The sequence below is a fragment of the Lepidochelys olivacea genome (assembly GCF_965140295.1).
Source record: "Lepidochelys olivacea isolate rLepOli2 genome assembly, chromosome: 1".
In the NCBI taxonomy this organism is placed as follows: domain Eukaryota; kingdom Metazoa; phylum Chordata; order Testudines; family Cheloniidae; genus Lepidochelys; species Lepidochelys olivacea.
In genome coordinates, this window is record NC_140411.1 from 69,718,209 (window position 1) to 69,745,942 (window position 27,734).

At 39.5% G+C, this 27,734-nt stretch overlaps 1 protein-coding gene across 2 annotated transcripts in view; it reads right to left on the minus strand.

Moving 5' to 3' along the window:
- Window positions 1-27,734, minus strand: part of DIAPH3 (diaphanous related formin 3) — a gene marked incomplete at its 3' end in the record, with an annotated part of 518,684 nt that overhangs the window by 285,689 nt on the left and 205,261 nt on the right. The gene's annotated exons all lie outside the window — the stretch shown is intronic.

The following is a 27,734-nucleotide window of genomic DNA, read 5'->3' on the forward strand; positions in this document are numbered from 1 at the left end:
GAAGAACAATTGATCATAACACAGGCACCGGCTTTCTGGGCCCTGGGGTGCTCAACCCTGCACTCCACCCCAGGCCCCACCCGACCCCTTCCCTCAAGCCCCCACCCTGCCTCTGCTCCACCTTTTCCCATCCAGTTCCGCCCCCTCCGCCAAGAGTACCCTATCCACACTCCTCCCAGCACCTCCTGCATGCCACAGAAGAGCTGAACATGGCAGGCAGGAGGTGCTATGGAGGGAGGGGAAAGAGTTGATCAGGGAGGCCAATGGCAGACAGAAAGCATGGGGGGAAGGGAGGGAGGTGGGCGCTAAGCACCCACTAATTTTTTTTCTGTGGATGCTCCAGCCCACAGTGTCAATGCCTATAGATCATAGTCCTCTTTATGACAGCCCGTAACATATTGAAAGACTGTTATTAGATTCCTCTCCACCCAATCTTCTTTTCTCAAGACTAAACATGCCCAGTTTTTAGACCTTTGTTCATCTAACAGGTTTTCTAGAGTTATCATTAGATTCTCTCCAATTTGTCCACATCTTCCTTAAAACGTCATGCCTAAAACCGAACATGACGCTCATACTGAGGCTTCGTCAGTTCTGCGAAGAGTGGGACATAATGCCTCATATACAACACTCCTGCTAATAAACCCCAGAATGATATTAGCCTTTTTTGTAACAGCATCATATTGTTGCCTAGTCAGTTATTCTCCATTTTGTTTTTGCAGATTTAACTTGTGAGTCTTGAGCAACATACTTCACATTTTTTCTCTGAATTTCATAGTGTTGATTTCAAACCAATTCTTCAATTTATCGAGGTCCTTTTGAATTCTAATCCCATCCTCCAATGTCCTTGCAACCACACCTACCTTGCTGTCATCCACAATTTTTATAAGCACAATCGCCACTCTTATTATGAAGATTATCAAGATATTATTGAAAATACTTACTAGTATCAGACCCAGGAGAGACCTTTGTGGAAAACCACTAACATCCTCCCAGTTTGAAAGTGAATAATTGATAACTCCTCTTTTGCAGACTATGTACTTTCAAGACTAACAGTTAAAAGTGATTTAAAAATTGCCATTAATCCTTCAAAAATGAGTTTCCAACTGTATCCCACCTGAAATATTTCTGAGAGATGAACTATATGAAAAGCTTGAAGTATTTCTACTGTTGTATTAAAATAATTTGAAACAAAACAAAACATGCCTGATGCTGGGTGCTAAGTTCTTAAAGAATGCACATTTTAATTAATTATATTTCAAATTAATAAACCAGTTTCATTGTTAATTCTTAGAAAATTACTTGAGACACAAAAAAGAGAATGTGCTGTACTTTGATGGGGATATGTTGTATTCTTCATATACAATAAAGTAATTGAATCTCTGCTTTAAGGAGGGAACTCAGCTCAGCCTTAACCATGGATCCATAAACAGCACTTTCACGATAATAAAATTAACACCACAAATAATTAAAATGTAGAACATGATGTTTTCCATTTATCACTTTCATCACAAAAGTTGCAAGTTACAATGACATCTCAAAAAAGTAGTTGTCGGTGGAGACTCATGATCAGATGGGGATGGGCTTTAATGAGGTTCCCCAGAGACTGGTTCTAAACACAACATGATACAACGTTTTATCAATCACCTGGAAGTAAATACAAATAATGGTTAATAAATCTTTTAGAAGACACAAAAATAAATGATAATGAAGATAGGGCAACAATACATGGTGATCTGAATCACTTGGTGTGCTGGGCCCATTCAAACAATGTATTTTAATGCAGATAGATGCAAGGTCACATCCAGGAACAAAGAATGCAGGCCATATCTATAGAAGGGGAGCCTGTATACTGGAAAAGCAGTGACTTTAAAAACAATTTAGGGGTCGTAATATACAGACAACTGAAGATGAGCTCCCAGCACAATCCTATTGGGGAAACGGCTAATACAATCCCTGGGCATATAAACTTGATTAAAGAGTAGAAGTAGGAGAGGTGATTTTACTTCTGTATATGGCCATACTGAGTCTGATACTACAATACTTTATACAGTTCTGTTGTCTATATTTTTAAAAGGATGTTGAAAAATTGAAGAAGGTGCAGAGAAGAGTCACAAAAATTATTCAAGTACTGGAAAAAAACCTGCCTTACAGCAAGATACTCAAAGAGCTCAACCTGTTTAGCTTATAAAAAAGATCAAGAGGTGATCTTAATACACTTCTCCCCGAGTATAAGCACTTGCATGGGGAGAAAACACTAGATATTAAAGGGTTCTTTATTAGAAAGGCATAAACAAGACCCTGTGGCTGGAAACATACTAAACAAATTCAATTTAGAAATAAGGTGCACATTTTTAGCAGAGAGAGTGATCTATTACAAGAACAAACTATGATGGGAGTGATTAATTCTTCATCTCTAAAAGTCTTCCCCCACACACACCCACACCCCGCTCCAATTTTTTCTGTCTAGACGGTAAGCTCTTTGTGTATATGTATGTCACCAATCAAAATGGGTCCACAATCCTAGGTGGAGCTTCTGTGCACTGCCCTAATAGAAGTAATAAATAATTAAAAAACACTTTAATGGCAGTGGCATAAAAAGTTACACTAAACAATTAAATAATTGTGGGCACTTCTCTTCAAAAAATTTGGTAACAAAGCATCAGATAACCTTATCAGATGCAGCTTCCTTACTACTGGGAAGAACTTCCCAGTTCTTTTTTTTTTAAATCCTCAGAAGGTAGAAAAGCTTTTACATCACTATAGCAATAAAATACAAATTGGTTTTGCTTTTTTCACAAAACCTTATTTTCACAAATAAAAATAACTTCTAAACTGACTTAGACTCCTAAATCATTTAGTCACTTTTTAACCAGTGGAAGGAAAGCCTAAAGAAATAAATTCAGCCCTAATCAACAAATTATTTCTTCTGAAAAAAAAAACCACTATTTATTATTAACACAATAGCACTTCATACATCTTTCCTGATCAGGAAAAGATGCAAAAACAATCACCACTGTTGTTTCATCAGGAATTATCGCTTTCCTCTACTGCAATAAAGGTATTACATTTTGCAAGCAAATGACTGTCTCCCAAGAGTCACAACAGAGATTCCAGTTGTAATGGACTGATTGTAATCAGTCCATTACTTTAGACACAACATGTACACTGTCATGTGCATTAAACAATTAATAGAACAGATGAGAATGCCACATTTCAGGTAGCATTTATGATTGTGTAGCTACACTTCTGAACAGTCATGTATTACAGACATGGCACTGGAAGAAAACAGCACAATGGTACACGACTATTTTGGAAAAATGAGCCAGTATGACACTGGCTTGCCAGTCTATGTGCAGCCTCCTTCATTTTCACATTTATTTTTTAATTGGTTCAATCACTATTTTGTGCAGTCTTTATTACATAGTCAGTCTCTTGAATTGGATTGCTTGGGTAAATAGCTCTAATAGAGGAACAACAAATGTGTTTGTGTTTCCTGCCTCCATCTGCTGGTAAAAAATATTTACCACAGGTGTAGAATGACTAAACAACGACCAGCAGAAAGTCAGCAGTCAAAAAAAAATTTTTTAATGAGTCTGTAAATCAAAAATAAAGACTGGAAATAATCTAGCCAATTCCCTCTGGAATTTCACACAAAAAAATTTACATGAATGAATTTATAGCAATATACAATATGACATATCCTTGGGGGAAAATATTTACTTTTATAAAGAGCAAAAAAATAGTCTAAAAGCAAAAATGTCAAAAATGAACTTGGAACTATGTATTTATACTATACTATACATACATACAAACAATTAAACTACTGTGAACTTACAGGATAATTCTTCACGGGAATTCCACTCACATCCTTTTTAATGCCAGCAGAAGGAAGCAAAGGATACATATTACTTTTATTTCACAATGAAAAACCTTGTATGATGCTGTGTATACGAAAGGTGATCATTTATATCACTGTTACCACCACTGTTACACAGTTTCCATAAATCTTATGCAAAGTATATCATGTAAGGCGTCAATGGAAAAACTATGATTTGGTAAATATGATTATCCTGCTTATATGCATGTATCATCTTTGTATTTGAAGTTATAAATATTAGCTATGTACTTGTACCTTAAACCTGAATTGTACTCCTGGGTGACACCCACCAGATAGAATTTACATCAGGGCTAGACAGCTATGTATTGATGGCCCATCAAGGAGACACAGCTCTCAGAACAGGACATTGAAGAAACTCATCCCACCCCTGCTAGCTCTTCCTGAGGATGCCTCAGACAGTAAGGAGCCAGTGGCCACCCTCTGTGATTTGGCAAAACATGTGAGGGCATGTGATATGCTCATGTGACCCTGGACTCCATCTTGGGCAAGTAATTTTCCATGCACCTGGCAGAGGACATAAAAAGGCACCTGAAACCTCTCCAAGTTGCCTCTTGTCTGCTCTAATTCTCTGGACTCCTTTACAACAAAAAAGAGCCTCTTGAATTATAGACTGAGGAACTCCCAATCTTTTGGAAGTTACCAGAGAGACTTTACAAGACAGCAGTCTATTCCAACACTGTTACAAACCTGACATAAGGACTTTGCTATCATTTGTCTATATATGATCTATTAAATATTTGTAACTTTCTTCTTTTCTTATATTATTAAATCTTTAGTTAGTTTACTAAGGATTGGCTGACAGCATGATTTTTCAGTCAAAATCTGAGATTCATATTGATCTGGGGACATGTGTCTGATTCTTTGGGTTTAGAAAGACCTCACATATGGTGAAATGGGTTTTCAATAACCTCTCACTATATTAAATTGGGTTGCCTGGATGGAAACCAAGGGCTGGAATGCCTAAAGGGGTCTGTGTTTGACTTCTGGTGGTACTGCAGAAGCTCTTTTGTTACTGGCTTGGTAAATCTAATTATAGAGTAAGCCACCAGCTTTGGGGATTGTCTGCCTCATTTCTTGCCCTGAGTGTGGCATTCTCAATGTGGCCATCTCTGGTACCTGGTCACACCTTGCATTTTTCAATGAAAATCCTTCCCCTGCCTCCAGATACTTAAGCCTGTCTCATTGCCTGCCTCCCCAAGTTGCTCCCTGAAGTCCTGTCTATTCTGAGTGAGTAGAAAGCAGAACAGAAAGAAGACAGAGAACAGAACACTTTTTTTACATTGGGTAGCGAAGGATGAACATGTGAATTAAGGTATCTTGACTACTGCAAAGACAGAGAGAAGGAGACAATGAACATATAAATTTAAAAACACATTACAAAAGTTGTGGAATTTACAAGACATATGCCAAAGAGCAACCAATTACTTTGTTATATTATTTTCCTCCCCCCCACCCCCATTCCTGATATGTTCCTTTTTCTCTCTAAATTATAAACACTTTGGAGTTGGGAACTTTTGTATCTAAAGTATCTAGCACAGTTTAGGTGTTATATAAATATACCTGAATAATAATACAGAGTGCTGGACAGACCCATTTTCAAACTATATTGTATTCTAATCTTCCTCACACGTGGATGGAATATACAAAAAAAATCAAGCAAACACTGTAGATACTCTTTTTAAACGTTTAGGCTGGGATTTTCAAACTGTGAAAGGCAATGGGAGGTGGTCACTACTTTATCAAATTATTACTTATAACTTAAAATTAATAAAATTATTTATTACTACATTTTTATGGATAAACATTAAACATTTTATATTATCAGACGTTAATTGACCCCAACATAAAACAAGTTAGATTGATCACTATTATTATAATTAAAGGCGTACGCCCTGACAAAAATATTTATAAAAGAATTAATGAGCATGTTTTCCAATTGCACACATATAAATAATATCTTCAAATTAACTCAAAAACTATTAGTCTTTGACTCTGATTAGGAGAACAACTGAATTCAGGATAGCACTAAAGCTCTTTTAGGCCAACAGAGCTTCAGTATATGCTTAGAATTAAGCACATGCTCACATGTTGTTCTAAATGAGGACATTTAAGAAGGCTCTTGATGTAAGAGATGCTAGGTCTCCTCCATAGTATTTAATATGTACTTCACAGAATCTCCTTAGTTATGGTTTAGCTGAGATTCATATTCAGAAGACAGATTACTGTATATACTTGTTCATTAGCCCATTCATTTATAAACTGACCCTCCAAGATGGATAGGTAAAAATAGTAAAAACTGTATGACTCTTTAATAAGCTGACCCTATATTTCAGGGGTTGGCAAACTTTGGCTCCCGGCCTGTCAGGGTAAGACTGGCAGGTCGGGACATTTTGTTTACCTGGAGCATTCACAGGCACGGAGCCCCTCAGCTCCCAGTGGCCATGGTTTGCTGTTCCCAGCCAATGGGAGCTGCGGGAAGTGGCGCCACTTCCCACTGGCTGGGAACGGCAAACCGCGGCCACAGGGAACTGAGGGGCTCAATGCATGCAGACACTCCAGGTAAACAAAACGACAATGCATTAGACATTCAATTCAATGATTTCATAGAATTTAAAATAATCAAATTTTGGTGTAGACCCGTTTATAACCCGACCCCTGCTCTTTGGTGCATCACTCTTTTACCAAAAATATTCGGCTTATGAACGAGTATATACGGTAATCTTTAATTTATGAGAAAAATACAAGTTACAGCTCTCTGGGTACAGTTTGGATTTCTTAATAATTGACAAATTAAGGTTTTAGTTTATGAATTACAGTAATTTTAAAATGGGCTATTTATGACAGTATAACTTTTACTCCCTCCAGTAAATTCCTGACTCTTGAGATTCGAATAATGACTCATTTCTAGACTGTAACAAAATCTAAGGCACAGGTTACTTTTAAAGTTTCTTAGTGTGGTAATTTTTCATTTATTGCTATTATTCATAACCATTTCTATCTACTTAGTGACCAAGAAGCATATATTTTCATCAATATCACCTTTCACCAAATACACTATCATTGGATGGATGCAGTAGGATCTAAGTTTTACGGTTTTATAAAGTATGCTTTTATTCCTCATGTTTCAGAGCATAAAAATTTAGACTGAGTATAATCCTATGCAGTATTGTCTTTTACAGTCTGCATAGTCTAAAACAATAGCTATTAGATGTTTGACCTGCCATGCCCTAGGTGGTTTAACTCAAAGATAGCAATTTAAAAAGCTAGTCTCTTGAATATGTCAAAGACTCGTATTGCATGCATGAGCAATTACAAATTAAAACCTTCTATCAGGCATACTAGATGCTAGGTTTTATGTACAAAAGCTTACAAATGGAAAAGCATTACATTAGAAATTCACATATATTTATATCTATCCACTAAGCAATACAAACAATGGGCACACAATCTACTACTACTGGTGCATAACCTTCAGTGAGAAACTGAGCTGATCAACAGTTTTCTATATTTGCCATTGAAATTTATTATAAATTACCTGTGTGATTTTTGACACATACGAATGTGTGATGTGAAAACATTTCATGTTAGTATAGTGCAAAATGTTGGTATTCGCCATTTTAAAAAGACATGCTAAGAAGCTTAGTCTTTTCTGAAAGAAATACTTGCCCATCAAAACTAATAAAAATATTTCATTATATTGCCATTTGGCAGCTTTGATCAATAAACACCACATTAAGGTTTGAAATTAACTTAAACAGTAAAATCTGTAGTCAGTCATGTTGCAGTGTTTCGGGTCTGTACAAAAAATGACAGTTTCTCATTTTGGGTATCAGTTTCACCTCGCCTATGGGCTTACTTAACAACTTCTAAGAAATAGGAAATGGCTGCTCACAGAACTAGATGACTGATCTACATACCCACTCAAATGAGTATCGGATCATGATTATGGCAAATTACATTGTGAACACTTCTTCATGAAATATAGTTGTATTTCTAAGGACTTCTTTCTCGCTGTAACTATCAATCAAATTCTAAACTCAAACTCACAACAGACAGACCAAGACAATATGTTATCATCGATTATTCATGTTATTGTATCCTCTAGGAGCCACAGTCATGGACCACTGTGCGAGGTGCTGAACACACACAGAACAAAACAACAACAACCACAGTCCCCTCCTCAAATCGTTTACAGTCTAAGTACATTGGGGTTACTACCCTAATCCCCCATTTTAAAAAAAAGTGTAAGTAACAGTATCTTTCATATGTGCTCTCTCTCTAAAATACATATGCTATACATGTTTACAGGGCACTACAATGGGCCTTCAAAAGGAACAAAGAGAAACTAAAATCAGATTAAGACAATAGGCTGTGGCTACTTCAAAACTGAACAGCACTAGGTGCATCTGGGGCAGGCTACCACAGCTTCTCTTCTTTCCTATGCAATCTGTAACAGACCCACCATTTTTAAAATCCCTGTAAAGCTCCATTCCACTCTCCTCCACTATCAAAAATGCCCGTTTCTTTGGGGAGTGTGATGCACCCCATACCAACTCTGATAGGGTTAACAAGGACTTGAGAGGCTAATTAGGTTCTCTGTCATTACCTAAATAGGGAGAGCGGCGGTTAATTAAGAGTGAAGCCCAGCTGGGGAACGACTGGGACAGCACTATAAAACCAGGAGACTGAAAAGAGGTGGAGGCTGCAGTCACTCCCTGAGATGAAGGAGGTCATCGAGAACAGGGGAAGATCCTGGGGAAAGTAATCTCTGGGCAAGGAGTAAGGAGCCTAGAAAGAGGCTAGGAAGGGGTGGAGTAGCCAACAGAAGCAGAGTAGGCTCCCATGGTAAACCCAATAACAGACAAGGAAGAGAGAGGCTGGATAGGAAGGAGCCCAAGGAAACAGAAAAAGGAAGGGGACCAAGCAGATCTGGATGGCTGGTTAAAGTGTCCCTGGGCTGGAAGCCGGTATAGTGGGCAGTGTTCTGTTCTCCTGCCAGCCCCTGGTCTTGTGGCACAGAGTCCGAAGCTGGGGCTGAATACTGTTTGGAGAAGGCATTTGGACAGTGGTCCTGTTGGACTTCATAACCCAAGAAGGAGTGTACTAAATGGAGACCTGGCCAGCCAAGTTACCCAAAGAGAGACTATCACAGAAAGAGTAGGGACCAGAAAGGGGCACCTTATGCCATGAGAGCTACTTTCCCAGCTACACAAGGAGGCGCACTAGTGGTGAGTGGGAGCCACACTACAGGGATCTTTTGGTGTTTCTGATCCCACTCTGTGCTAGATTAATTAGGAGAGACAAATTCTCACTCACTTCAGGTATTGCTTTCTTTCAAGAAGTAGTTGTTGTTGCCAGGTGCTGCTGCAGGATCCTGCTGACTTGCTGATGATATGCAAAGTGGTGTTGTGGGATAAGGGAATGGAGTGAGAGCTAAGACAAAAATAAGTTTGTTTGTTTTATAAAAATATTGCACTTATCCTACTCTTCACTTCTTCTCTGAAAGTGAAACCATTAAAAATTAGACAAGAATGCCTGACAATATAGTATACTTAAAATGCAGCTTCTCTTTATTTGGGGCTCTAGGTTAAAAACTAAAAAAACCAAATGTTTTCTGTGTTTTTTACTGGATTTATGACAACTAAAAATAAAGTGTTTAATTATATTTTACTGTATTTTATTTTTTAATTTATTTTAAACAAGCTATAACAATACAGCAGAGGAAAGCAGTAGATATAGAAACAGAGATGGTTCAGATCTGATGATTAAATCCTGAGATCAAGAGATCAAAATAACTGTGTAAGATGATGTGTAAAGTTAGTCACAGAGACACGATGATAGGATTGTAGTTTGCTTCCATAATAACCCTGTCTCAATTACAAGGATGGGAACAATCATATTACACTAATACAGAATAAATTCATTACAAAAACATAAGGCTTTTATTATTTTAAACATATTTTAGAAAAGAAAAAAGTAACAGCAGCCCACTTTTTTTTTTTTTGTTTCATTCTTGCACCACAATGTGGGAGAAATCTGGCAACCACTTCAACAATATGGAAAACCACTAATGACTTCCCTGTGATCCAAGTACAGAAAATAGTTGTCTGACATTTAAAGTTAGGATAGTACCAATAACTCACCTCTCACCTTAAATATCCCATTCATGAGCTCCAGAAAGATATTATTAAACAAACATATTAGATAAACTATACAGCTAACCATAACCTAAATACTTTTAAATGGGAAGTGAAATTCACTCCGAGTGTGTGTCAGGCAGAAAATTAACTAAAATAGGGACAAATGATTCCTCCCTCCCAAGCAGTGAATGTTCAGTCAGGCATGGCAGAGGACAGGAAAAAAACTGGCTTCAGAGTAGCAGGCGTGTTAGTCTGTATTCGCAAAAAGAAAAGGAGTACTTGTGGCACCTTAAGACTAACAAATATATTTGAGCATAAGCTTTCATGAGCTACAGCTCACTTCATCGGATGCATGCAGTGGAAAAACTGTGTTCCTTGAAGGAGTGGGACAGGAGAAGGAGCATCAGGCTCTATTCTGCTGTTCCGGAGCTTGCCCCTCCCCCCAAGAGCACACATTGAGACATGAGAAGGGACAAGACAGATAGGTGGGGAGGGAGAAAAGGGCAGCCAGACTGTTGGGAGTAGGGGTAGGGGCAGGGCAAGAGGAAACTGATGGTCTCTCTCATGCTCCCCCTCCTCTGCTTGCTGTCCTAATCGTTCTTACTACCTTGTCCCATAACAGAGGTACAGTTTGAACCTCCTGTGGATCTTACCAGAAGGCCAGTTTTTGAACTGTGATTTTCCCTTGGGGCGAGATTAGTAGAATTTTATCACCTTCTTTGTAGTACCCTAGATGCCTGCTTCTACATTAATAAGGAATAAGTATAGCAGTTTAAAAGCTGTAAGTGTAAACAATTTAAAAATCCAAGTAAGAGTGTTAGAGAAGAGATCGTGATTTCATTGCAATTTATGTTTTCCGCCCATACACATTAAAGACTCAAAGGGACCAGCTCCTAGAGATCAACATCAACAAAAAAGACCCAAGAGATGGCTAGTGGACCTTATCAGCCTGAAGGAAGAAGGGTACATCTTAAGTCTTCAAAGACTGAGTACCCATCATGTATACCTTCATTCCCTTCTTGCCAGGGGAGGGTGAGAGGATTCAGAGTGGTGCTGAACCCAAGGGCTTAGGATGCATGGGATCTAGGGAAGATAAAGTTGCTAAATAAAGAATTTGGCTTTGCCAGATCACCTTTCAGAATAAATGTTTCAACCCGTGTAACTCTCCTGCGCAGTCAAGAATAGACACCAAGATTTTCAACATTCCTCTCATGTTCAGCAAACCAATGGCAAAAGCCGTATCATGTCTACAGCAGGGAGAAATTTTTCAGACAAATAGTTTATTTGCCAAAAAATGCAGTTTTATCTGACCCAAAATTATTCATGAATTTAATGCACTTAATTCGAGGGTGGGGGTGGGGGGAGGAAGCTTTTTGGCCTTAGTTGCCATGCTCCTGCAGCACTCTCTCACACCCCACTGGTTAGAGCACTTAGCAAAGTTGTTGGAGACCCAGATTCAATTCCTTACTCTGCCTGATGTGGAGAAGGAAATTGAATTTGGCTCTCCCATATCACAGGACCTCTGGGCTGTGTCTCTCTCAATATCTCTTAGTGAAGCTCTTCCACTTTTTATAAATATTTATCTATTAGAGCAGGGACTTGAACTTGAGTCTCCACATCCTACGTGAGTTTTTGAACAATCAGGCTATCGTATCATTCTCACTTTCTTTCCCTGGCCCAATCAACAATTATTTGTTGTCATTCATAATGTCTATTCATAATCATTTATGATTGTGATTGTGTAATCAAATTAATGATTTCATGTGGCAAAGTTCCTGATCTTTCAGGTTTGTTTGTTTTTAAATAGAAAAGTATATACCCAAAACCCCTTATGTTAGAAGAATGTTAAGGTTGTGAAGTAAGCATTCACAAGTGGGGAAATGCCAGAATTAAGGTTGCCCATGAAAATTTTAGAAATAAAATTTTCTCCAACCCTGTATTGAAGAGGAATTCTTTCTATGGCTCTGAGAGAGATAAAATAGGAAGGTAATGGGAGTATCCGATGCAGTACTTGAAGAGGCTAAGGGTCTTCCTTTATGGAAGCATTGTTTTTTCTTTGTTGGGTATGCAAGTCTTCAGTACATCTAGTAATATGAAGATTACAGAGCTTGTCTGGCGTAGGTCTGATGCATCGACTGTTTCCTTTTTTATGTGGAGCATATACTATTAGTGATCTTAAATGTGGTCTGAGAATCTTTCCATGAGTAAAAAGTGTCATCCCATTTTAAAGTTTAAAAGGTCTCAACCCTAAAAAGGAAGAACTTCACCTGTGTTCTGAGCCTCCTGGGGAATTCCTGCAGATTGCAGCCATGACGCCCACTTCATCATCACCGCAATTGCCAGCGATCTTGAGGCAGTGTCTGAAGCATCTATTGCAGACTGCAATAAGGCTTGAAACACTAACTATACTTCAGCGATCACCTAACTCCTCCCTAAATTCCCACAGTAATTTGTTCACAAAGTCAGAAACAACAAGAAAACAGAAATAATCATATTTGGAGAGGTGTGCCTGATAGTTGGCAATCCTTGGCTGAAGATAGAGCTACTCCTTTGCCATTCTCCCTAACATGTTTAGTCACTCACGCGCCTTTTCTTTTTGGAGGAGATCTCTGTTGTTCCATACACCCCATACAGACACTCTTGAGTGGCACAATAGCTATGGCAGTTTTAAAGACTTTCAACAACTGGCACAGCCAGTCTCTCGTAATGTGGTATGCAAAATGTCTAATAACTTGTGTGTTTTTTGTGTTCCACCTCTCGGAATCGCTAATGTTTCACTCATTATTCTGAGTAGGTCTGTAAATGTATCAGTCATCTGGATAAGATGAAGTGAACTGAACTACAGCCTAGTCAGACAGCTTTGAACTCACTGTACAGGACAGGATGATCCAACTCTGAAGTGGGTAGTGGAGGATGGTCTTCTAATGTGATGAGAGCCCCACGGAGCCCCTCTTCTGGCCTTCAAACAACCCCCCAACCTCATCATTAGACCAAGCCCAACACAGAGCAGGACCCACCAACTCAAAGCAGCACCAGGCTCTACCAGAACAGATGTAAAATCTGCAGATCAGCTCCACTGATCAATACCCAGCACAACACAACTTTCAAGATTCATGCGTCTTATCACAACATGCTGTGTACCTTATCCAATTAATCAAATGCCCTAACCACCACCATTTGGATGAAATCAGACTGACAATCACTACACTCTCAAATGAATTCTCATAGAAAAATGATGAAAGACAAACACCATATCACCCATAGGCGAACAATTTTCACAAAGCAATCACTCTATTGGGTCTTTCAATAAAAAGTCTTGTCAAAGGAAACCTGAACACCACCTTCAAAACGTGAATCTCGGAATTTAAATTCATAATTCTGCTAGATACCAAGAACCATGGACTTAATAGGGACACTGGTTTTATGGCTCATTACAATAATCTGTAACACACCACACTGCCGACCACTTCAACTCCTTTTGCATAGCAATCTAACCCCCATCTGCTCACTTTATTTCAAGTGACCACATTCAACATGCATTACTCCTTCTGCTTAACAATCTGTCCCAACTTTTATTCAGCTCAGACACTCCACTTTCTTCCCCAGACCTGAAGAAGAGCTCTGTGTAGCTTGAAAGCTTGTTCCTTCCACCACATAAATTGGCCCAATAAAAGATATTATCTCACCTACCCTGTCTCTGTCAGAGATATTGTAGACTGGAGATTAACTGGAAGAAACCCTCCATACATTAGTCTGAGGCTGATGAGGAGAAAAATACTCATCCTGGAGAGGTGGTGTAGATGAAGTAGGAGTCCTTGAGATTTCTTTATTGACCTCCCTCATTGGTACAAGTAGATACTCAGTGCCTGCAGTCTGGAAGAGCTCAGTACCATCACAAGAATTCTAACTGCTAAAGATAATAAGGCAGACTTGGGAAATTTGGACACTGTCAAATCCTACAAGTACTGTTGAAGCTTGATCCAGATAGAACTGATACTGATTATGTTAATTTAGAAAGCTTCAGTGTCACAGTAGATGGTGCCAACATCAGTCCTGATGAAGCTGGTACTGATTCACAAAATACCTCTATATGCACTGAAAGCCCTAAAGGCAGTGCTGGTGCATTGATGTAAGCAACCATGATTATCTGGTCTTTAGTCAGTACATAAGAGCAGTTATCAGATTATTTTAGGGTAGCCAGAGGGACTATGTTAAAAGCTTGTGCCACCTGTAGATTAGCCTATGTGACAAGAACTCTTCCCCTTTTTCTTAGAAGATCCTTCAATAGTGGCCTAGTCGTATGCTTTCTTGAGGAGGAGCAATGAGTCCTAACTCCTGTCAGATGAGGATTAGGGAACAGGAACTGCATGGAGTAAAACAAAGAAGCAGGAGCCTGGAAGCAGGCAGCAGTTGGGACACTCTTGAAAGAGGACTGCTCTGATCCATGTGGGTCTTGTGTACCCAGATCAGAAGCAGATCTCATACCATTATCCAAGAAAAATACTTTTAAGAGAGATTCTCTTCCTTTCTGAGTCAGTTTTGAAAATGAACAAAAAACAGAGCATTTGCTCATGATGTGCTCCCTCACCTAAACAAAATTATTTTGAGTAGCCATCATTAAAGGGTATAGCTATCTTGCATATGAGACTATACTTAATACTGGGGGATTTTTGTTCCACATGAAGATTGAAGACCTGGCACTGGGTAACAGAAAAGTGACAAATAGTTAACCTAAACTACACAGCTAACAAAAAATGGTATCAAAACTATTCTTAAGTAAAACCATAACCAGAATTTTAGCAAGCTAGATTAGAGCAATAGAGTAAGGACACTACAGAGATTCCATCTCAGCTACCAGAGGTCAGAAGGAACTGAGAGGCAGCTGGCCCTGCTCCACCCTTTTATGCCATCATGGGGGGGGGGGGCAGGAGAGGGAAACGATTGGGGTACAACGCAAAGGCACGAAATGTGAAAGCATGGGCCAATGGACATTACTGGCCACAAAAAAGAGTCTGATCTCCACTGTATGGTGCACATCTGCACCAGGAGTGGAATACATGTAGATAATCACACAAAAAACTAATGATTTTTTCTTGAGACAGTCAGGAGAAAGCAGCAGATCAAAGTTTAATTGATATGGTAGTTGAAGGTCAGTGTCCCCATCTATTAACACTAGCAAGGATTTCTCAATGTGTAAGGGAACTCCTTAGTAACAGACACACTGTTAAATAAGAGGGGACAGGACCTTTGGCAGGTGCATATTGGTAGGCTCCAAACAACATAAATCAACTGTCTAAAGCAGTGGTTCTCAACCAGTGGTACACAGAGGTCTTTCAGGGGTACGTCAACTCTGATATTGGCCTACTTTTACAACAGGCTACATAAAAAGCACTAGCAAAGTCAGTACAAACTAAAATTTCATACAGACAATGACTTCTTTATACTGCTCTATATGCTATATACTTGAAATGTAAGTAGATTTATATTCCAATTGATTTTTTTTAATTATATGGTAAAAGTGAGAATAAGCAATTTTTCTGTAATAGTGTGCTGTGACACCTTTATATTTGTATGCCTGATTTTGTAAGTAAGTAGTTTTTAAGTAAGGTGAAACTTGGGGGCACGCAAGACAAATCAGACTCCTAAAAGGGGTAAAGTAGTCTGAAAGGTTGAGACACACTGGTCAAAAGGGCCCATCCTGGATAAGTTAAAGTAATATTCCCCACCTCTCCAGCAGGTTCAAAAGACAGTTTTAAACAATTCCTGTATTTGGATTAGGAACAAATTGCCAATGCTATGAAGAATCAACTGTAAGCAGGGAATGTATCTATTGCATAAGGACCATCAGGGCTCCCTTACTGTAAAGAGTATAGATGCAAACTCCATTCACTGAAAATCTGAGACTGTTTGTTCCTGATGTATTCTCAAAGTTGAAAGAAAAGCACACCTGTCAGTCACAAGTTATGGAACCATATTCACTACTGTTAAGATACCAATGATTCTTGGAATATGACAGGGGAATTTCTAGATAACTGGAAGGCAGCACATTCCATATTGCAAGAACCTAAAATGACAATACACTAGAAGCAGAGAGGAAGATACTCCTGGCATGCCAGAAGGCGGATGTATCAGCAAGGGATCATGGAAAGAAGGAGCTGACCCCCCCAACCGGGGGGGTGTGGTGGTGGTGGGGGGGAAGCAAGATAATGTCCTGGACAATGAAATGCTACAAGAGTTATTTACATACCACCCTCATTTGGCCAATAAGGTCTTTGATGAATGGAAGATACCCATCACGCTCCTAAAGTAAAGAAGAGAAAAACTGAGTGGTTGGGTATAGATTTGACCATCTGCTTCCCAGGATTAGTAAATCAAAGAATGCAAAGAATAAACATGCATTTTAGTAAATCAGCTAGCATGAATATGTATACAGAAAAAAAATAATGATATCAAATACCAATTTGTGTCCCAAAAAATAGTATCCAGAAGGAAAATGGGCTAGAGAAGGTGAGACAATCCTAGAATAAGCACATAAGACAACACAAACTATTGGATCTAGTCCTCTTTGTCTAAGAGTTCTCAACAATCTCCAAATGAAAAAGATACTGGGCAGGCTTTTCTGAATGGCCAGAAACATAGGCAGATGGAAAGGAAACTGTCAACTGCTTTCCGCTCTGATGTAGGTGGGCGTGCTTATGTTATGTGTACATGCAGACACGCACTATCAGACACTTACATGCCCAAAAAGCCACCTCCCGCTAGGGGGGAAAATGTAAATAAAAATAAAATTCCATTTACTTCATGGAATAGATGGGAAAACACAGATTGGCAAATGCTATTTAAATGGATATTTAATTCATAGTCACACTATTTCAGAAAAAAAATATTTTACTTAAAGCAAAAGGTTAATTTTAAAATACGTCTTTTATATGGAAGCACCTATCTTTATTAACAGAAAAAAGGGAGAGCCTGTCATCAACATGTTTTGGAGCTCCTTTGGTCAGGAAAATTAAAGATTTAACTGGACTTGAAACAAGAGAAATACTAGACAAAAATATACTTATTGCCTCCCCCCAAAAATTAAATTTTTTCCATAGGCGAAAGTGAAAAACACTATTTCAAGTCCTATATAGTAACTGTTAGAATCTTATACAAGTGTTAGAAATGTAATTCAATTACCATATTGATCAAAAATATTAATTTGATTAATAAAGAGAACTGCCATAATTTTTATTTAATTGCCTGTTTATTTGTGAAACTTTCAGCATAATTGCAGCATAATCTTTCCTGATTGTAATATAGCCTGGATTGTATGGTAAAGAATAATGAACTAAATGTTAAATCAATTAACTATAAAACACTGCATCAGCTTATCATTCTGTACCTTCTGGAAGTGCATATAAAAGTGCATAAAGATGACAACAGCTTCTAAGAAAGAACTCCAAATACACAGTACACATTACAATTATACAACACAATATGCTGCTTATCTAAAGCATGAGCTCATCAACTGGAAGACACAAATGTATATAGTGCATCACTGAAGATTAGTGGCAGAAAACGTTCACAATTCAAGTTTCTCAGAGTTATCGCTAAAATGGACATAAAATACAGAATAATTAAATAGTAGTATTTTCTGTCTTTGTTCAACATATTGATATGTTTTTTTCACTGAAGGATAGAAAAAAAATTGATAGCTTTACCACATGTCCACTGTTTAGTTCGTTTTCCTAATATTTTCATTTAAAAGCAACTTTTCTCCATCTTTTTAACCCCATCATTCACCAAATTTTACAAGACTACTGGTGTTACTAAATTTTAAATCTTGTTACCTAATATCCATGGCTGCGGAACACTATTTTTATACTAATTCTGTGTGTCACATTATCCCATTCTTATTTCTGTAACCCCTTTGGGGTTTAGAGAGCATGGCGCTTTTAAATCTTTTTCCTGGGGGGGAGGGGGAGCAGTGAGAAAAAGAAGGAAAACTCGGGGTGGGGCTCTGGAGCTCCTGAGCAAGAAGGGGTGCAGCCAGGAGGCCCTGGACAAAGTAAAGCAGCAAAATACCTGCCCGAAGCCTAGGAAGGACAGGACGGCCAATCGGGGACACCCCAGGACAGGAGCCAGGATGAGCACTGTGCCAGGGAGGAATCGCTCGAGGACAGGACGGAGCTGGACCCAGTATCACTGCTGCCCAGAGCTGCATGGGGCTGAGAGTACTGGGGCTTGTGACTCTGCACTAAAAATAAGGAGGGAGGCTGCTAGCTAGTTAAGTGGGGAGGTGGTCACTCTGTGTGGCTTTGTAAAGAGAGGCAGAAGAGGGCACTGGTGGGGTTTGTTGGGAAAAGTTCACTGGCACTGAAGATGACCAGGAGCACCCAAAACTCACCAGTAAACTGAAACTTTACTCAGAACTCCCAGACTCTGTGTGTAGACATTTCTCAGTGTCTGCCCTTTCAGACTGTGCTACCACTGGGCCTGTGGGGCCTTGGTTTGAATGCAACCCTGTTCTACTGCTCCCCCTATACTTCCCCTTGTTGTTTTTCTCCTCTCATCCCTCTGTAAATAAATATCTCCCTTTGTTATAGCCATTGTACTTTTCCTCTGTGTGTGTGTGTGTTCACTCTGGGGGGGGTTGAAACAGGTTTGAAACAGGTGGGGTGGAAGAGATTTTTCCTGCTGCATTCCTGTGTGTGCTGTCTCTTGGCCAGAGCTGCCTACAGAGCAGCCTCCAGCTTGGCCACGAGGGCGCTAAAGTTACGTTTCATTAGCTGTGTAGACTAAAATCTGCCATAAAAGACTTCTTAACAAAAGCTCTAACAGGGTGCACAGATCTATGTAGAAAATCCAGAGTCCTCATGTGTTCTGCACATATATGGTAATAAAAACAGAACCTCTTCCGTTGCCATTTTTGCTTCATCTTTTGGACTACATAACACCTTATAACTATGTTAATGAGCAACAGCCCCTTGGTGCTGCAATTTTCCACAAATGTCATAAGCTAAACAGGGTTGGACCTGGTCTGTAGTTGCTTGATAAACATCTCAATAGAAAACAGGTGCTTGCAGAAAGCGTTAGCAATGATTAAATAGGCAGCATCCTTCCTTCTTAGTCAGCATTGCACCCATACCATAGCATTGTCCTGACGGAGGTACTCTCTCCCCCATTAGATGTAAAACAACTTGTGGCATTAAACATCCTGTCACTTTTCATAGCAGTAAGGATAATAACCCACTAGAAGAAAGGAAATTTTCAGTCAAGATACAATTTTCCAGTTCTTTTCTGCAGGAAAAGTCCATGGAGATCCGTTATAATAAGATGTGCAATAGAAGTGTGTCACCAGGGAGCAAAACAAAGGAAGAATAAGAAGATAAACGTTTCTCACTTTTTTTAAAAAAAGTGTCAGTTATTGGATGAGCATAATATACCGATTCCGTCCCCACACAGTACAGCCTGAGGAGGCTCGCCTATTTAATTTGAAAAAATTAGTGCAGATGTGAAAAACATGACCAGGTGGCAACCCTAAATCTCTTTTTGTACACTGAATATGATCCTTCAGGCCATGCGATTTCCATGGCTTTGAATGAATGAGCATAACCATAGGGAGAGAAAGACTTCTACCCTTGAAAGCTTCTGAAATGTCCCAATTAGTATCTATCTGGTTACTGAAGCCTTAGCAACACCTGCATCTTTTATTTTTTAATTTATGGTGAGGGTTATAGACCAAGAGCTAGAAACTACATTCAGTGTTGAATTTTAGATCTCTCATAACATCGTGAGTATGTCAGAGGTGGATGGGTAGGTGTGAGTGACTCAGGCTGAGAGAGAGAAAAAGCAAAAAGTTAAAAAGATGGAAAATAAAAATTTCTAGGAACCAGGTTAATTTGGGGAATATAAGCTTTGTTAACTCTTATCGCAATTTTATCCTCTTGAGAGGGGCAATTCTGGGCCCCAATAAGAGCTTAAACTTCCAAAATTATCCTTTATTAAAAGATTGCAACCAGGATGACAACCTTCAAAGGAAGGGGCAGGGGGAAATCTATGCACACTTCTGATAAGGGATAAAAAGATACTTGGAGCATTTATTAAGAGATTTGGACCCCAGGAGGGAGTTCTCCTCACTGCGGCAGATTTGAGAAGTGTTGTAAATCTTGTGTGTGAATGAGAAGGCAATCATCCACATGCTCGCTGACTATTTTAATTGGTATAGTTAAAGTTTTGTGTTAGATTTAATTTTTCTGGGTTTGGGTGCAGAACTTTGTTCTTGGGAGCATGTCCTTCTTTAGAAGAGGCTTAATTGAGTGACAATTACCACATGAATTGGACAAGAACCGGGACCTCTCTGGACAATATGAAGCCACTGACTCATGTCTTCTTTCTTATTATTGTCATCGTCCTAGAGAACAGAAAGAAAAGTCGTGCTTTTGGCCATGGTAGAAAGTACACAATCATAACTATAACCTATTAATCTCTTCAACAGGAATAAGAGTTTAGTTTATGTAGTGTTCTTGATGTGAACAGGTCCCCATTGACAGGCAGGCAACTCAAGGCCAGACTCTCTGCTGGGAGACCTGAGCTGTATTCTCCACTCTTTTGGATTTATCCTTTGCTTTCTTAATCAGCTGCTATCCTGTATTCTTCTTCTTCATGTGTATTATTTAAGAATACATATTTTGTTCTCTCTCTTCACCCAGGAACAGAGAAGATTAGACACACATAGCCAGGATGAGGATCGGATACCTCCCTGCTTGATGATAAAAGCCATTGCTCAGGTGCTCTAAGACATCAGCAGTACATATTTGATAATCAGGACAGGCGTTATATAGCTCTTAGGGTCAATATAATTTCTCTGAACTAACACCAACTGATACTGTGTTGGAAATCTCCTCTTCCATTAACTTTGGATGAAACTTTTCCACAACTGATCTTCCCTGCCTTAAAGTGACCCTCTACCTTACAGTGACCTTCAGAGTACCCCTTACAAGGCAAGGCAAGGCAAGGGAGGATAGGGATTATGAGTCCTGCAAGCTCAAGAAATTAAGAAGCTTCTGGAGAAGGCATGTGGAATCTCACTCTCAACACTGTTGGTGCAAAAAACACCTATTCTTACCCAAAATATCAGAGTTCTGATAGATACTACTAGAAAACAAATGCTGTTTTCTTGTGAACAGCTTCTAAATCCTGTACTCTGAGAGAAATAAACTCCCATGGAAGTTGATTTCTATGACACTCCCAAAAGTAATATTGACTCTGTTTGGCTATTCATGGTGTTAAGAAATTCATGTTGTTCCTTAAAAGAATCTGGGCTGTGCAACTGCTGTTTTTACAGGCCTCTTTGAGGAAGTACATGCTATGATCAGGTCATCGTAGCATGGGTATATATGAAACCTTTTTTGACCAAGGAAAACATCTTCATTAACACTTTGGAAAACATCCTGAAAGATGCAGGCCAAACAGTAAAGCAGCATATCAGTACTGTTTTCTGTTTCAGGTGAAGCTAAGATATATCCTCCGGGTGGGGTGTTATAATGTGTACATAACTTGTTTTTCAGATCAATTAATGATAAAAAACAAATTTTTGAAAATTTCTACTATGTTGGAATTTAGAGTCGCCACCCTGAACTGGGGCTTCCATAGGAATCTCAGGTTCCAGATGAGTCTTTTTTCTTCCATTTTTTGAATGGTTGGGCAATAGGAAGATGGAGCAGAGCCCTTAGCCTTGTTCTTTGGGCGATCAGTTACACCAATTTGAAGTAGATAATATATTGTGGTCTTGATTTTCTGGTGATTTAATCAGTTATAGAAAGAGAAGGATGAATATAACTTTGATTTAGGAGCTGCATTTAATTCTAAGCCGGACTGTATATCTCTGCATAAAATAAATTCTTCTGATACAGTATTGATCAAAAACTTCAAAATGTCCTGCCACTTTCCCCCATATGAAGAATCATACCATAAAGTGTCAACCTTTACTCACACTCACTTGAAAGCTGCAGAGGGTTTTCCTGCAGTATCTTCTCTGCTTCTCATGCCATTTGGTGTATTCAATCAGCTAGGCGGGCATCTCTCCTGTAACTCTTAGCTGGACCGAAGGAGTACCAAGACCAGAGAAGGATCTATTTTTATCCTTTTAAGCTACAAGGCCTCCTTACTTTTTTAAAAGTGTGTTTTAAAAGATTTTTTTTTTAATTTATTTAAAGAAGGCTCCCAGCCTAGAGGATCTTCTGATCTTGAATGTCAACAGTGGGAAATAGGGACTGTGCCAAGGCATGCATGGCTCCAGCACAAGACGTGTAGGCAGCAAATGCATAAAAGGCTGTTGAGGTGCTTTCGCTTTTATTATTATATTATTTAAAAGCTTGTCTCTTTAACCAGGCATGAGAGTTGCCTCAGCTTTTGGGAGGATAAATCATAGTACATTTTCTTGTTAGTGGACTAAATCCCCTTCTCTGCCACTTCCTCCCAATTTTTCCTTTTTCAGGAGCTTATCTGGAGAATACCAAGCGTCTATTTGTCCACCACTGGGGAGGGAGGTTTAGGGGTGGAGACCTCTTCCTCAACCACGACCTCAGAGTGATCTGCACACACGAGCCCAGTGCAGTTGATGCCACTGGTGCCGCCTGCTGTTGCTCTGAGGCAGCAGCTGCTGAGCATTGGTAGGGGGGCACTGCCATGACCAGCATTCCCCATGTATCCCAATAAGGCCACTGGGTTGGCCACTAGCCTTGATGCCACTGCTGCACCGTCAAAGTTGATGTGTCCTTGAGGCCCCAATCTTGCCAGTGGGACCTGGGTGAGGGGCTAAACCAGCTCCCCATACCAGAGGAGTTCCCTTCTGGTGCTCACGGAGGAGCTGTTGATGCCTGGGTGTGCCTGTAACGGTTGCTGTCAGAAACTGGTAACTGGAGCAGGATAGCAGTGTCGGTACCAGGGTGAATGGCAGTGGCGCCTGGGAAACCGGAGCGTGGACGGGGAGCATTCCCACGTGGAAGATGATGGGAAATGTCAATAAGAGGCCGACTGGCAGGAGGGCAAGTGGTGCCAGTAATATGGAGACCAATGTCGATCTTTAGGTGAACTATGCCTGGCTGGCGGTGACCGTGATCACGGTGCCGGGGACCGGGGTGAGCCCCAGAGGATCTGGGCTGCAGCTCCAGGGATTTGCGCACTGGGGTGGGGAGCGCTGTATCATCTCACACTGCGGGGCTAGCAGTGCCTGATATACTGCAGCATGAGCGTGGCATTCCAGAGGGCACCAAGCGGGCCCTATGGATACCGCTGAAGCAAAAGTCTCAGATGACCGTGCACATAGGCATGCAAACACCTAGAATGGAATCGACATAAGCAAACACTCAAAGAAGAACTTATGCTGATTTAAGAGCTGGCATGGACAGCACTATGTAAGTGGGAGAAGTTTTCCCATTGACATAGCTATCACCGCTCGCAGGGGCCGGAGTAATTAAGCCGACGGGAGGTCTCTCTCCCATCAGCTTAGAGCAGCGACACTGGAGAGCTTACAGTGCCGTAGTTGCGCCAATGTAGCTGTGTCGCTGTAAGCTCTCTAGTGTAGCCAAAGCCAAAGTTCAGAAACCAACAGGAACAGAAAAAGCAGGAAGGCATGTTTTTCTCTTCCAATCTATGAATAAAAGTTAGGTGTGAGACAATGAAATCTACAAATTCTGAAAGCCTGAAGGAAAAGAGACAAACAATCAATACAGACTTGAAACAAACAATTCAGATCACTAACTACATTTTTTTGTTTAATAAATCAATTTTAAATGCAGAATATGTTTTGATGAACTCTTCATAAGCTTTTCTTTTGTGTCCAACAGATTTAACATATTTTATTTAATAAAAATCATCTCAAAATGCTGCTTTGGGCATTTTAATTGAATTTTAATTTCCATCCAAATAGAGCTTGACACAAATCAGAAATTAATCATCTATTAAATAAGAAATGAATCATTCACCATTTTCTAAGTGATAGAGAATCTGAATAAATTTATGTAAAGCTAAATAATTGCATAAATATGTTTGTATAGATATAGCACATTCCCCCCGATTAACAAAAAAGCAAACTTAGTGCAAAGGCTACATTTAGCTGCAAATCCACGTTTAATGGTTATAACAATGAAATTCAACCTTTCTTTGGGAAAACAACTAAAAAGTACAAATGCAAACAATGATTAAAAACAGGGCGGTCCAATGATTAAAAAATTAATCAACAGATTAATAAAACAGTTGTGATTAATTGCAGTTTTAATCACACTGTTAAATAATAAAATGCTATTTATTTAAATATTTTAGACATTGGGGGAGAAGTCGCGTGTGTGTTTTGGGGGGAGTGAGTGTGTTCAGTGCACTCTCTCTTTAAGCAGAGCACTCACCAGCCTGAACGTTTGTTCAGACAGCAGCAGCCCCTGGCAGCTCCCACTCCTGACCCAGAGGCAGCAGCACAGACAAGCTCCCTGTCCGCCCACCCTGCTCAGTGGAGACAGGATACACCGGCAGGGTGATGGGGATACCCACAACATCACACACACCCACTCTGTGCAAAAGACAGGAGGTTCTCAGTCTCAAGCAGCTTGGCCGGGGGTGGTTCCAAGTTGGGCGAGGCTGGGAGGGTCAGAGCAGTGGCAGCTACAGATGGCAGAAGAGCAGAGCAGCCAGGGGAAGAGGGGCAGCCCTGCTCTGGAGATGTCCCCTGAGCACGGTGCCCTGGGCGGTGGCCCAGCCTGCTCACCCCGGAGGCCGGCCCTGCTCCTGAGCCAACAGCAGCTGCAGAGATGCTGCTCCTGTTCCCCAACCCCAGCTCATCAGTGACCAGGTACACGGGCAGAGGGAGAGGTACACCCCAACATGAGCTACCCCACCCCCACTCTATGTAGCAGACAGGAGGTAGGCTCCCGATCCAGAGCAGCTACACCAGGCCAGCTCCCTGTGGGGAGGACAGGAGACTGGAACAGCAGTGGAGCAGGGCAGTGGAGGGAGAGACAACCCTGCCCCAGAGGCACACAGCAGTGCCCCCCTGAGCACAACACCCTGATGTGCGATTAACGCTTGTTAAAAAAAATAATGCATTAATTTGTTTTAAGTTAATCGCGTGTGTTAACCACAATTAATTGCAGCCCTTATTAAAATCAATTCTTTAATGCAGATTTCCTTTCCTGCTCACTGATTTTAAATTATTAAACTCGGTGATTGATATTGCTTTGATTTAAATCAATACACCCTGGGTGTGGCTACTCCAAGCAACCCTTCATTGACAAATTGAGATTCTGCCTCCAAGGACTTCAAAGTAAGACCTGTTGTAATGATCTGCAGATGTTCCATGCAGAAAAAAAATATGCTTTTTATGTCTTTCTAATAAGGATAGTTGCTGTTGAGGGAAAAAGCCACATTCCTTCCAGATAATGGGTAAAACTAATCTAGTAAAGGGAGAAACCTACCAGTCAAAAAATATGTGAAGTGAGCTTTGGGGGTCTCTGCAAAATAAATCTACTTGATGACGCATGAAAGAGTCACTAAAATGTGTTTCTTAAAGATTTATGCTATATTGGTATGCCCCACATTAATAAAATAATATGTCATAGTAAGTGTTTTAAAGAACATATTGACTTCTTAAAAAAAATGTTTTTATTTCTTTCAAATTTTCAATTGATTTAATGCCTTCTTTTAAAAAGAAAAGTAAAATGTCATTTTTTTAAATAGTCGCCAAAGGTGTATTAGGTCCTTGGCAGAGAAAGAAAAGGACATGGGTCTCTGACTTTCTAACTAAGGCTCTGATAATGCAGATTAACTACCACACACGAGCAATATTAATCAATAAAGTAGTCCTTCTGAAATCAACAGGGTAATTTGCATGTGTGAAGTTACTTATGTATGTTTGCAGGATTAATTTAGACCTGACAACATGGGTAAGTATAAACAATGGGGAGAGGATGGTATGGAGAAGGAAGCAAGCTACAGAAATATGATCATGTAGTGACAGCTTTGCTAATCTTGATGTTTCAATTGAAAGATTGTATTTTAACAGAAGTTATCATTGTGGTTATTGACGTACATGTTGCGAACTATGTAAAGCAGCCAGTCCTAAGAAAAGATTTAAACACCACCACCACCACGCTCTTATATAGTACTTTTTATCCATAGATCTAAAAGCTCTTCACCACCATCTTTAATTTATTCATCCTCATTACACCTCTGAGGTGGGGAGTATTATCATCCCCATTTTACAGATGGGGAACAGAAACACAGAGAAGATACGTGACTTCCCCAATATCACATAGGAAGTCTGCCAAAGAGCAGGGAACCGAAGCAAGGTCTCCTGAGGCCTTGGCTAGTGCCTTAACCACTGGACCATCCTCACAAGGAACTAGTGGCTTAGTGCACTAGTACTGAGAGAGCATCCCATGCATAGATTGTGGCAGCATGGAATGATTACCACCAGTTAAATAATTTTTTTAATAACTACTGAGTTTTCCCTCCACGTTTCAAATCAAGCTTAAAATAAACATGGTTCACATTTCAAGAATTTCATTTTCTGTTTAATTGTATGTATATTACACATACACACAAAGTATAAATATACAATAAATTAATAAAGTTCCTCCATTTATCTGTTTCTTCCACAATCATTTTGCCTACTTTCACACCATCCCAAAATCATGGAATATCTTCTGTGAACTGATCCACTAGTCTGCTACCCACACTCCTTTCAAGATCTGTTTCTTCCACAACACATCCAAATTTATGCTTGTACCTAATTAGTGGATCTCACTTTAAACCTAATTACTTGACAGTTATGTTGGACCAATTGATACTATACCAGACAGCAATACATCTTAGCCCAGAAATAACTGTACAGAAATTGAAGTATCACTTACAGTAAACAATTCCACCCATCTAATTAAAAACACATCTCATTTAAATAGCTCATCATAATTTACTTTTACTCTAAAAAAAAAATCTAAAATATCAAGTAGTTATCAAAACAATGTCTGGCTCTACAGGAACCCTGAAGATGCATTATACCCCTAGCAAAAACACAGAAGCAGCAAAAATCAAGTTTTTCCCCACCTGGAAAACATGCTTCATCATTTGCAATTTTAATATGTGATCTGTACAGAATTTTTCCAACACTATGCTCACAAAGCTATTAAAAATGTTTTATTTCTCCATCTTGATAGACCAGTGATCATTCAAGCCATGATTCTTAAAATAAGTTCCAAACAATAACTAATACATGCTCACAACCATAGTAATAGGTCAATGACCAATTCAATTCCAACTGGACCCTAATTCGGTTGTAATATACCACCAGCAATTAACAGTAAAACAAAACTAGAGAAACATGACACAGCTCTGGTTGTAACAGAGGTTTTTACGAATGTAGAGCTGGATAAAACTAGAAACATTCATAAAGATTCAATCACAATATTCACTCATGTTTAGAAGTGGTACTTCGAGTCTGATTCCATGCAACTGAACTACTACCTATTAGTATGCATAAAATTGTGTCATTCTGTATAAACACGCACCTCCTTTATACTCCCACAGTACAAAGCTAAAGGATTTTTTTCTGACACAAACTTGTGCCATGTTAAACTTAAATCAATGGGATTATCTTACCTAATTATAAAAAACATATACATCTGATTTTACACTTCAGATTTTAGTACTACATTTTTAAAATA